Genomic DNA, 11050 nt, shown 5'->3' with positions numbered 1-11050 from the left:
CAAACATGCACACAAAAATTAAAATATAAAAAAAAAACAGCAACACTGTAATGCACTCGCAACGGGTGATATTCTAAAAAGCTTACAATAATACCCTGGAATTTCATAGGTTGTGAATGTCAATAATGTCATAAGATTTTCTGTCTGACAAGATTTATGTCTACGACAGTAACCCAAGACAAGTGCAGGGATTTCTCACAAGATTTATGTGTATGGTTGCAACCAAGATAAATGCAGTTGGTAAGACGTTGATCCCAAGGATGTGAATGATGGGATGATACGGTTAATGGTTTTAATTAGAAATTGAAAGGCATGTGGGTCGACCTTTGAGGGGCGTTTGATTGGTCAGATCAACCCACATGCATGCACGCAAATGGTGGATGTGCAGGGAATCTTATCTGATACAGCATCATTGCTGTGGTGTTCGAAATACTCAGAACAAAAACCCAAAAAAGTAAATAAAAATAAGAAAAAAACAGAGGTGTACTTCGACTCGGTTTGTCCAGAACAACTCTTCGCTGGCCAGCAATTTTCAAACAGGACTATTCTACACAATTTTGTCCGTGTTGTTTCAAGGTGTCAATGGGTCAGGTTTGGCCCATGGACGACCCGTACCAAACCTTATGGGGTCAGGGTTTCAAGATGAAAAAAGAGGGCTCATTACAAACCAGGTTGGACCCAATGGGTCTGATTAATATATGAAACTGGGTATGGTTTGTGAATTTTCATACTAGCTAGATGTGGGTCTGAACCTTAGTTCTAATTAAGACTCATGATTTTTCAATATAAAAAAAGATAAAAATATATATATTATTTTATTGGGTATGAATAGGATTTGATTCATGCAAATCTTGTAGAATCTGAATATGGGTTTTCTTATAGCAGACCTGAAAGGATCCAAATGCAGACCTAGTACTAGAAACTTAAAAACATAGTCGAGTTTGGACTCATCTAGGTCAGAACCAGATCCGACCCATTGATACCCTTGGACTTTTTTTTATTATTATTGGCAACAAGAAGAGGTTTGGTGTAGTGGGATTGGGCCTAGGCTGCTAGTCGAGTGGTTTAGTTTCAAGTCATATGGGCATCACCCCCTATGCAAGCCAAAGCTTGGCAACTCCACAGGGACAAGGGGTAAGCCCTCAAAGTTTTACTCTACCAAAACAATGACCATAAGTACTTCAGGCAGAACCAACATGACTAGGTCTTTGATTCTAAGATGGTTTCTCCAAGTAAAGAAGGACTTAGGCATAACCATCATCATTTCCCAAGCAAATATGTGGCCTTGATTAATTTTGGTCAAAGCTGCGATTTTTGTCATGAGATGTATCTCTTGTGTCTTCTTGTTCAAAAAAAGTCTTATTTGTTGTCTTCGCCAACAATCTTTTTGTGCAATCTTATGCTTTTAGGCACGTGTTTCATCTTTTGCATGACCTCGCTCAACAAAGACTTCTCACTCATCTAACAAAGTTCAACAAAAAGCCTTCGTGTAGCGCAAAGTGCTAGCTTTGTCTTCAGTATAGTGTCATTCAGCCATGATCTATTTGCTCATGTAGAATAGTGCCATAGAGAGACCCAGACAAAGTTATGCACATACATAAAACTACATAGCACACTTCTTCGAACAATTGTCTTTTCAGAATTTTTTTTTTTGTTTTGGAAAAAGCTTGAAACAAAATCAATGTATCTACTTCTTTGTTATCGATTGAGCTTTGCATGCTGGAAACAAAAAATAAGTATTTGTAAACACCTAAATTTTGACCAAAATAGTTTTGGCAAAAGTCTTCATTTTTAAAACAAGGCATTTTGGGTCTTTCATAAAATATTTCTTAATTTAAGTGTATTTTTTTCCTTTAAAGTGACATCTTCAAGATTTTTTTCATAAATAGAGCTTAAATTAAAAAAACTTAGCCTTTCAATGTGACAAAAATCAGGTCAATACGACATCAAAATATGAAGTAATGATAAAAACAAAATGACTTGTTCAGTTGAAAAAACACCTTTTAGGTAGGTTCTACTTTCAGTGTGATTTTGACTGTCAAAAGATGGAATTTTGATTTTCACTTCAAAGAGTCAATGCACCAAACTGTATCTCGATCTTATATTTTAATAAGAAAACATGGCCAAAACAAGTTAACCGGTCAATGTAATCGAAGGAGCCTGTTTTTAATGACATGACCATGAATTGTAGTTAAAAACATAATTGCCATTAATAATTGATTTAATTATCCTTAAGAATAGACTTGAGAGGCACACTTGTTAAGAACTAACCTAATTGTTGTTATCATGTTGTCATAAAACTTTTTGCCGTCAATGAATTATCATTATCATGGTTTTGTCTCTATTTGGCCTAGAGCGCATGGCAAATGAAGATAAGCCTCATCCCAACTCACTATTCTTATCTTTAGAAGCATTTAGTGAACTTAGACAGATAGTTATAGATTTCTTAATTTTTAAGTTAGGTAACTCTAACAAATAAGATGCAACCTTTTAGCCAAAGCCAATGAGAAAAAACCATGCAAACCATCTTACTAATCAAATGTTGGTTGTTGTGCAACAGTTATATCTAAACCTAATAGGATTAGATCCATGATCCACTTAAAAATACATAAATAGAGACCTAGGCTTCCCTCCCACAACATCCAAACCTTGAGTGTGAAAGTTTTACTACTGTGAGAGTCTAACTTAGACTATGTAACCTCAAGTTGTCAAACTCGCTTGGCAATTTGAGGCACAAGCTTAAGGGTCCATTATGCTGGATCTAAACCTCTCTAAGTCCATGCCTTGTGGAGGTGCTGCCAGAATTTCTACGTTTGTTGGAGTCATCATAGGAGGGCTACCTAAGTCGGTGCTGAATTTACTTCCATTTTATTTTTACTTTATTTATTTGACTTGATTAATTTAGAGTGTATTAGGCTATGAGTGATTATTATCTTCACAAGTCAACTAGTGGATCGAGAAAGCTCCGCCCAAAGTACCTACTAGCCGGTCATAGATAGCCTAATGCCTTTAATTTTTAGCATATTTTCTTTTGTTCATGTTTTTTTAGCATTGGTGGTGCAATACACTATCAACCACACATTTTTTTAGGATTTGTTTTGGAGGTATGTGATCCTTGCAAGCTAAAACTTGAAGTCAAAGACTCCGAAGTTCTTGGAGCAACTAATACCTACTCATTGGAAGAGGAAAGAACATGCCAAGGTCCGATCCCTGGGAGGTCGGCCTTGACGGATCCTGTATGATGAATGAAGCATGGCTAGGGGAAATGTGCACAAGCTGCAAAAGGGGTGGTTATGGCTTGGTATCAAGCTGGGATGCTGCAGCACCAGTAACCACAACAATGTTGGGTGTGGAGGCATGTCCAAGAGGATGCTGACATGCTAGCGGGCACAAAAAATGAGGCAGATGGAAAAGCGGGTGGCGAGCATCATTTGGAAGGGACAAACATGTTTTTTGTAAGCCGACGACGAGAAATGATAGACGAACAGGTGAGTGAGCAGAGCCTTTTCCTCAAAGAGCAATCACACAAACCAGAACAAAATTTAGAGGTTGAACATAATAAATCTCATTAAGAAAATAAGAAATTATACATACCTATTTATAGAAACAAGGAAGAATAAAAGAGTAAAATACACATCTGTAATCCACCCTAGAGAGGACTCTGGGGGGCATCCCACCAGAGTCCCAGCCTAGGCAGGACTCAAGTTGGGTGGGTCTCTTAGAAAATCCTGGAAGAAGTGTGGTCTCTCTCTCTCTCTCTCTCTCTCTCTCTCTCTCTCTCTCTCTCTGTAGTCTCAGTTGAGCGAAACTCCAGTGAGGTGGGTCCTAGGGATGGATCCAGTTAGTCAAGTGTGGGTCCATAACAATCTACTCCTCTCAAACATGCCTTTTCCTCAAGGTGAAAACTCTGGATACTAAGCAGTTATCTAGTCTTCTTCTTCCCACGTCGCTTTGTTGATACCACTGTCGGTCCACTAGACTAATATTTTCGTAACTAGGCGACCATCCTTCCTTTACCTCCTCTTTGCAAGAGCTTTAAATGGTTGAAATGAGGTATCACCAAGGTCAAGTAGGGTCAGACTTTCGTCGGGCAGCTCCCATTTATATGGATTAAGGCATGAGATGTTGAACACATGGTGAACTTGAGCTCCTATCGGTAGGTCCAAGTAATAAGACATTATGTCGACCCTCTCCAAGTGCCAACTAGTGTTGTTGTACTCGTTGTACTATTCCTTGCCGGTGGGTAGCAACTTAAGGATTACATAGTCACCTACCTGAAACTATCATGGTCAATGTCTCTAATCATATGTTTGCTTCATTTGTTCCTGTGTAGCAACCATATTCTTACGCAACAAGCATAAGATGTGGTCTCTATAGCAAGGCCAACTCAATTGTGTTCGCTTTCACAACTCCACCAACATAGTCGGCTATGGCGGGAAGGGGTCATTCGTCTGTCTGAGGATGATAGAACGTACTCATGACCAGCTCGAAACCCTGTAACCGAAAGAACTCTACCTAAAAGATATTGATGAACATCGGGTCTCTATCACTAACGATAGTATGGGACATTCTATGCAGGTAGAACACCTCTCATATGAATAACTCTGTGATGGATGTGGTAGTGTATGAGTAAGATACGACCAAGAAGTGTTCATACTTGGACAGACAGTCCACCACAACCATGATTATAACTTTCTCTACATAGAGGGAAGCCCATCGATATGTTATCCCAAAAACGGTCTGGCACCGAAAGAGAATGCAATAATCTAGTGGGGGAGGCGGTCTCATACTCGACCCTTTGGCATACATCACACTGCCCCACAAACAATTGAAATTTCTTCTTTATACCCCTCTATGCAAACTCCCTACCCAAACGTTGATAGGTCTATTGGACTCTCTCATGGCCCATTGTAGAAGTCATGTGATAATGCTCTATGAGAAGAGTCATCAAATTGAACTTGGGAAGAACTACTATCCACCCATGGTGCATCACTAAATTCTCCTGAATCTCGAGTCTGGTAGCCTCTTCCCTCTGGATTTGTGCCTATACGGTAGAGAGGAACTCACACTATATATACTCCCGCTGGAGGTCATCCAAGAAGGGGAAGGTGATGGTGGTCATGCTGAGGCATGTCAACTCATCCTCATGTCCTCACCGTGAGAGGGTGACAACTACCTGATCGCTAACCCCTTTACGGTACTTGATGTCAAAGTCAGACCCCAGAAGCTTTAAGACTCACTTCTAATGGATAAGAGTGATCATTCGCTATACAAGCATGAACTTGAAACTCCTATGGTTTGTTTGGGCTATAATGTATCAGTCAATCAGATGCGGTCACCACTTGTCCACAATTAGGATGACATCCATAAACTTTATGTCTTATGTGAACAGACCTCGCTCCCCATATATGATGACCTTGGTGAAATAAGCCATGAGGTGCTCTTGCTGCATGAGAACAACCCTTATACCAAGCCCAGATGCATCAGTGTCAACCATAAAAGTCTTCATGAAATCTAGAAGGGCTAAAATGAGCACCCGAGTCATGGTCGCCTTCAGAGGCTCGAAGGTCGCGGTAGCCTCTTGGCTCTAGTGAAAGGCACCCTTCTTCAAGAGGGTCGTCAGGGGATTGGCGGTCTGGGTATACCCCTAAACAAACTTTCGGTAGTACTTGGTAAGGTCAAAAAATCTCCGTAGACCCTTGAGTGACTGGGGTACTGGCCAAATTTGTATTGCTTTAACTTTCTTGAGGTCCATCTCTACACCCTAACCCGAGATAACATGTCCCAAGTAATAGACACAGGTTTGACCAAAGTTGCACTTGGTTCGCTTGGCATATAATCAATGCTTTAGGGTATTTAGGAAAATCCGCAAGTGGCACATATGGTTTTTTAAAGAGTGGTTGTAGATTGAGATTTCGTCAAAGAAGACTAGTATGAACTGTCATAGGTAGGGCCAAAAAACATCATTCATCAGGCCTTGAAAAGTTGTTGGTGCATTGGTGAGATCAAAATGTATCACCAGGAATTTGTAGTGACCATTGTGAGTCTGAAATATGGTATTATGCACATTATTTGGGGTCATGCAGATCCGGTAGTAGTTGAATGGAAGATTCAACTTTAAGAAGTAATGCACCCCATGTAATTTGTCTAGCAACTCATCGATTACCAGAATTGGGTACTTATCCTTAATCGTGATTTGATTAAGGGCTTGGTAATCTATACATAACCGCAAAGATTTTTCTTTCTTCTTCACCAACAAAGTTGAAATAAAATACAGACTCTTGCTAGCTCTAATGATCTCATCTAAGAGCATATTTTTCACTAGCCACCCAATCTCCAACTTTTGAGTGTGTGCAAATTTGTACGATTGAGCATTGGTCGGCTTGGCCCTAGGCTCTATCGAGATCGCATGGTCATGAGACCGAGAGGGTTGTAAGCCCTTGAGCTCATCAAACACTATGCCCAACTCTTGAAGCAAGGCTTATAGGTCGACCAAGGTCTCAGTAGGGGTCGTGGGTACCCCATCTGCCGCCACCATCAAGAACACTTGAGATACACCCTCATGAATGAACTTAGCGAGTTGTTTAAACTCAGCCAGAGAAGGTGTCTTGGGACGAGCTTGAATCAAAACCTGGTGGCTTCTATACTCAAATTTCATCATCATGTCCTTGAAGCTTTAACGAACAGAACCCAAGGGTTGCAGCCACTATATTTCAAGAACCATGTTTGTACCCTTAATTGGTAGTACATATATATTCGTGGTCGGGATGGTTTCCTGGATCTCCAACTGAAGTCCAGGACATAGAGCGGTGCACTGGAGTTTGCTATCATTTCTGACCACTACCTCGAAGGACTGCTGAGAGGTAGTTGTGTACTTGGCTCGTTTAGCCATCTAAGTCAAATCAATATCAATCAGCACTAAAATCATTAATATATTGATTCTATTAGGTACCCTTATCGTCTGACGCACCTCCACACCGGCTAGCACATGGTATTTTTGAGCCTCCTCCAAAATGTTATCACATGTATGGATCAACTCAAAATCACTGAACTCATAGACTTCGTCCTCACTATTGATAAGGTATAGGTTCATGACCTTACACGTGTGGTCCCTGGTCCATACCTTGTCACAGTGATAACACAAGCCATTCTTGTGGTGCTCTTCTATGCATTCTTGAGGGAGTCACTTTACTTGCATTGGGTTATGGTTCAGATGATCGACTAGGTGGCCATAAGCAAATCGTGGCCCGCTCAGTAGACCTAGGAGGGGCGGCTTCCTCTATGGGGAAGGACACAGTCCAACTACAAGCCAGGTTCCCTAGGGATGTGTACTTTTGATTGGACATTTCACCTGGTTAGGTCCAACTCGAATTTTTTCGTAACAGCTTCTCCTCAGCCACGTGTGCCAATTTGAAAGCTTGCATCAAGGATATTGGTCTTGCGGCTTGAACCTTGACTTGCAGGTCTGATTTAAGACCCACAATAAGCATTCCAATTAGTGATTCTTGGAACCAACCGGTGATGAGGTTACTTAACCTATCAAACTCTGCCTGGTAGTCGATAACGTTGCCCAGTTGACGAATCTTGGATAATGAGAAATAGTAATTGGCATAAGCAGAAGGACAAAATCATATTACTAGGGATCTTAAAAACCCTCCCGAGTAGGTATCCCAAGCTGAGACACCAACTAGTAGTACCAGAAAATGACATCTTTCTCGAGGTAGATCGAGACAAAGGCCACCCGGTCCTCCTCGGGCATCTTGACAATACTGAAATATTGCTCAGCTCCAAATATCGGGCTTGTAGGGCTGGCTCCTATAAAAAATTTAAGGATCCATAATTGCATAGTCCATTAATCATGATTAGACACATAATTACCTAGTTAAGTTACTGTTTTTTATCAAATAATCATGATTTTTATCTGATTAATCACAATTTACTGAGTAATCCAAATGTCAAGATTGACTGATTTGTTTGTCGATTAATCATGATTCATTGACGAGGATAGTTTCCGAAAAATTACTAAGGATGATGGTGAGTTGAACAAATCTGCAAGGTGAAGTTGAGTCAAAATAACTTGCATCATGAGATTACAAATAGATTATACTTACAATCGACTGCATTAAATATAACCCACACAATTAATGCATCATTTCCTGCCCTGGTACAATGATAATGGACAAATATTAGAATCATGCACAAAAACTAGGTTGAGTCAAAACAACTTTGCATCATGCCATTTCAGCTGGATTAGATACGCAGTTGACTTCATTAAATATAGATCCTGCAATTAATTCTTCATTAACAACCCTAATGCAATGAGAAATAGACATACAAAGAATAGGGCACAAAAAGTGAGTAATGGAAAAAATAATTGCCTACTTTAAATGAGTCATTTGAACGAGAGAGAATAGGGATTGGGCTGCCCCTTTTTCGTTAAGACTTTCCAAAAATCATACATTTAGGTGTTTTATGTTAGATATTAACTGTTAGAAGTGTTTATCATTGTTCATTTATTAATAAACAAGCTTTATTTCAACTGATTTGATGTAAAAATGTGGATATTTTATTAGATATCAACCACTGAATTTCTAAAATATTTAAAGAAAAACGCCTGAGCATAATGATGATTAATCAAAAACATATTTTCTTTTGAGTAAATAATGATAAACACATCTAATGGTTCAAATATAGCATAAAACACCTAAAACTATAAATTTTGAAGGATCTTAAGAGTGGCCTAATGAAAAAGGGAAAGCATAATCCCATTCACTGAACTAGATATCTAAATTTTAAACCTATACTATATTAAGTTTCAGTTGCAATCTGGATCTACATGGATTTGAAATTCATCCAACAGTGTGCTTATAATGGATCTAGTGTGGACTAATGGCGAGTCCTACACCAGCTTGTAAAAAATTGGGAACACGAATAATCTGGCCATTAAATGAGGCACTGAAGATTTTGGATCTGAATAAACTGAAGTCCTTACTCTTAGGGGTGCAAATGGATCAAATTCAGGTCAGATCCTTCAAGATCCGAATATGAAATGTCATCTGTAAATCTGGAATCAGATCCAGATCCGAAACAGATCGAAGGAGGTAATGTTGAATACGACTATGAAATACATGTTGTAATACTAGATTTAAAAAGAAAATAGAACAAAAAAACTATTTACGGGTGAAAATGCAAACGGGTCAAAATTTGATTCAGATAAACTATAGATCCGAATTAAAATTCTGATCCCAATATGAAAATAATTTGATTTCTTGTCTGAATTCACATTCAGATTTTATTTGAAGGATTCATATATGCAAATACCATGTCAAACTCAGATCTGATATTTGACCATACCGGATTCATTTTCTACCCTACTCACTCTAGGTAATACCAAACTTTGGTTTTGGTCTTAAAGAATGGATTGATCCGAATTGCAAGTAAGATGTGAAAGCAAATATTATGAGTGGGAAAGCAATTATTGTGAGTGGCTTGACATGTGGCCGTTGCGAGAGAATTGGTAGAAGCGCAGGGGTCGCTTGCTCTCACGAGTCAAAGTTGTCCATTAAATGGTTATTCATCACAAGTCTTCTAACAAACGTGAGACACGACGGACATGTGAAAGGTCGTTCACCGCATCCACATGACCCCGAACTCCATTTCTCTTGCTCTCTCACCCCGACCCTGAACCCCCATTCTCTCATCTCGCCTCTCTCACCTTTTATTTAACCTCTCTTCAATGGTCCTTTCTCTCTGGCAATCTTTTCTCAGGTCTTGATTTTGCATTTTAAACTCCAATTTTTCAGTCTATTGAGTGAATGCTTGTTAATTAGGGTTTGTTCAAGGTCAGGGTTAGTACACTCATGATTTTTTTAAGGGTTTTGTATTGTAATCGTTGATGATTAATTAGTGTTTGCTTTTCTTCTATTTTTCATTCGAAAAATCGTTTGGTGATTGATTGGTTGGTTTCATCGGTTTATGAGTAATGTGTTTCTTAGGCCCCCTTTCAAAAGTCATAGTTTTAAGTTTGTTTTACCTCACGTCTAACACCATAGATCCGATCTATAGGTTTTGTTTAGTGGGAACTGACTTTGGATCGCAGGAATCTGACCTAAACAGGTTTTTTTGGTTATCCAAAATCAATGGCTATGAAGGCACCAGTTTTTTTCCGGCTAAAAAAAATGTGTTTTTTTCATAAAAAAAAAGCATAATTCAGGAGTTGATTCACACTAAATCGAGCATGCTAAACACATTTAACAGTTCAGATCTACCATAAAACACCTAAAACTTATGGGGCAGAATGGAATAGATGGAGAAATGGGGTCTAATATGTTCAGCTCTCTCTCTCTCTCTCTCTCTCTCTTTATATATATATATATATATATATATATATATATATATATATATATATATATATATATATATATATATATATATATATATATATATAGCTGTCAACAGGTGCGGTTTGTATCGGATGTCCAATCTAAATTTTTGGGTATGGGCACGAAAAGTACCAACCCAAATAATATCTGGGTTGACTTGAACCCAACCCAAGCAATATGTGGGCCGGTTTTGGGTCATGATTTTTATTGGGTGCCTAACCCAACTCGAGTATTTTATATATATTTTTAATAAAAATAAATTTCTAAAATTATGTGAGTTCTCATTTGGATTCTATTTTCATGACCCGACAAAAGTCAAACCGGGTTATTAGTTATATGGACAGTGTACCGGTTAACCCTGACCCAACCCAACCCGTTGACAGCTGTGTGTGTGTGTGTGACAAGATTTATGTCTATGATTGCAACCCAAGATAGTTGCTGGATTGATACCGTTAAGATCTATGGCTATAGTTGCAACCCAAGATAAATGCAGTATTGATGCAATTGGTTAGAGGTTGGTTCCAAGGTTATGGAATGATGGGATGTTGCTGTTAATGCTTTTATTTATTTATTTTTGGGAAAAAGATGGTTTTAATTAGAAATTGAAAGGGTCTATGGTTTGTCCATAATAACTTTGGACAAAAACTGAATAAGTATATAAAATAAGA

Source organism: Nuphar pumila, chromosome 8, assembly GCF_984573655.1.
Source record: "Nuphar pumila chromosome 8, dmNupPumi1.hap1.1, whole genome shotgun sequence".
Lineage (NCBI taxonomy): Eukaryota > Viridiplantae > Streptophyta > Magnoliopsida > Nymphaeales > Nymphaeaceae > Nuphar > Nuphar pumila.
The sequence above is the reverse complement of the archived record's forward strand: the minus strand, read 5'-3'. Positions refer to the sequence as shown.